The 2,574-nt window shown below is 48.1% G+C and overlaps 1 pseudogene; it reads left to right on the top strand.

Moving 5' to 3' along the window:
• Nucleotides 1-661: 661 nt before the first annotated feature.
• LOC138172434 (vomeronasal type-1 receptor 3-like) lies at nt 662-2,476 on the top strand (annotated as a pseudogene).
• Nucleotides 2,477-2,574: the final 98 nt, after the last annotated feature.

Here is a 2,574-nt window from a genome sequence, read left to right as displayed (position 1 = left end):
AAACCACACCACACCTCAAGAACTTTCTGGAGCCGTGAGTTACCCCCCCCCCCCCCCCATGTGGGCTCTCTGAGCTTCAACCTACTTTCCCCTAGACCCTGGGGGAGACCCTCATAGACTTTTAGGGGGTTATTTTGTACCAATGTTCTAGACCACCTTAGTAAGTAGCCCTTTACTGACTGTATCATGTATTTTAAAAGAAAAGTAAGTTGTATGAAATACAGATCTACAGTTTCAAGTGTAAGACTAGAAGGAAGGAAGAAAGGAAACAAGCATTTATTAATTGCCTACTATCTGCAGGCACTGTGCTATGCAATTTTACAAATGTTACCTCATGTGATCCTTACAACAACCTCTGGGAGGTAGGTCCAATTATTATCCCCATTTTACAGATAAGGGGCTGAGGCAGACAGACATTCAGTGACTTGCCCTGGATCACAGTGCTAGTAAGTGTCTGAGTCTAAATTTGAACTCAGGTCTTCCTGACTCCAAGCCCAATGTTCTCGCCACTGAGCCACCTAGCTGCCTCTGCCATGTTCTACCATGCATATGGCAATACCCATTTCATTTAGTATATGTTAAATTCAGAATAAAAACAATACAATTTTAAAACATAGATGAGTAGATAGATGCCCTTTTCTAAAGCTACGCGATGATTAACCATGACATGAAACCCACTGGTGGGGGCTCATGAGCTATAACATTAGGACGACTGCCTCCCTTCCAATATCTCAGGATCACTCCTGGATCTGTGAGGGGAGGCAGTAACACATTCTAGGGACCCAACACAAGCAGAAGTCACCTCAGAGTACCTGCTACACTGACAATTTCTGCACCTTTTATTCTATCGCAGTCCCCTTGCTCTGACCATCATTCTTCTACCCTAAACACTGAGGGAATGATTCCACATGATGTGATCCTGGGGACTCTTTACCTTTCTCAGACAGGACCTGGGGTCCTGGGGAACTCCATCCCCCTGTCATTTTTCATCTTCACTAGCGGGAGGCTGAAGCCCAAAGACCAAATCATTAGCCAGCTGACTTTGGCCAGCTTCATTTTCCTGCTCTCCAGGGGCATCCCATCGACAATATCTGCATTTGGGGTGAAAGATTTCCTGGATGACACCTCATGTAAAATGGATTTTCACCTTAGCAGAGTCAGCTGGGGTTTTGCTCTCTGTAGCACTTGCCTGCTGAGTGGCTTCCAGGCAATTGTCATCAGCCCCATCAACTCTCCATGGGAAGGGGTCAGAGCCACAGCCCCCAGTTATGTTATCTCTCCCTGTCTCTTCTGTTGGCTCTTCAACCTGCTTACAGAAGTTGCCATAATCATAGGCATGGCAGGCCCACAGAGCCACACCACCAACTTCACGGGAACAAATGACCTCATTATTTGCACCTGAAAAGACCCAACTAGTAATTTTGTGTTGTTAACCAGATTCTGAGAGGCATTCTGTGTGGGACTGATGGTATGCACAAGTGGCTACAAGGTGGTCCTCCTGAGGAAACACCACCAGCAAGTCCATCACCTCTGTAAGAGCAGCCCCTGTCCCAGAACCTCCCCAGAGATGTGGGTCACTGGGTCCATCCTGGTGAGCACTTTTGTCTCCTTTTACTTGGTCAATGGCATCTTTGCCATCTACCAAAACTACTTTCTTCATTCCAGTTTGTGGCTGGTGAATGTGTCTACATTTCTGGTGCTATGTTTCCCAACCATCAGCCCCTTCCTCCTGATCTCTAGGGATAGCCAAATGGCCAGGGACTGCTGTTCTCCCAGAGGCAGGCAAAAGCCCTGGCCTCCTGCTTAATGTGGAGGGTTGAGGAGTCCACCCTCAGTCTCACAGCTAAAGAAGGACCCTCCTCGATGATACCCAGGGAGGACAGTGCCTGATGGACCCCATTCAGAAACACCCAAATAGACCAGGAGCTGAGGATGGTCAACATTGCCCAAAACCCTTTGTGATTTAGGGGACAAAGGGAAACTGGGACTCCAATGGGGGCCATGACAGCTGTGGATCCAAGTTTCAGGACTGAATTTCAGAGGGCACCTCCCTCTGCCATCCTCCCCACAACTTTCTTACCCTCATATTCAACAGTAGAAGAGACTTTCTGTTTGCAGATAGCACCCCAGCATGCCAAGAGCCTGGAACTGGGTCCAGAAGCCTTGTATCATCTGGAAACTCTAGCAAAATGACATTGTGGCCCCTCCCTGCAGCTCTTACTGCTTCTCTGCTTGACCCTGGGCATGTCATGTCACCCTGTTTGCCTCACTTACTCATCTGTAAAATGAGCTGGAGAAGGAAACAGCAAACCACTCCAGTATCTCTGCCAAGAAAAACCCAAACTGGGTCAGGAAGAGTCAGACACAACTGAAAAATGACTGAGCAAGAGCAATCACATTGAAACTGGTGAAGTTCTACTCTGAGAGACTTTAAGTATCACAACTGTAGTCCTCCCTGTCTCCCTCTCCCTCCCTCTTCTCTGTCTCCCTCTCTCCCCCTCCCTCCCTCCTCTGTCTCTCTCCTCCCTCCTGTCTCCCTCTCTCTCCTCTGTCTCTTTCTCTTTGTCCCTCTCT

This window comes from Petaurus breviceps, unplaced genomic scaffold, assembly GCF_028583685.1.
Source record: "Petaurus breviceps papuanus isolate PSGF00001 unplaced genomic scaffold, PetGlider_PUasm1.0 534, whole genome shotgun sequence".
NCBI classification, from domain to species: Eukaryota; Metazoa; Chordata; class Mammalia; order Diprotodontia; family Petauridae; genus Petaurus; species Petaurus breviceps.
This window is presented reverse-complemented; position numbering and strand designations above follow the sequence as displayed.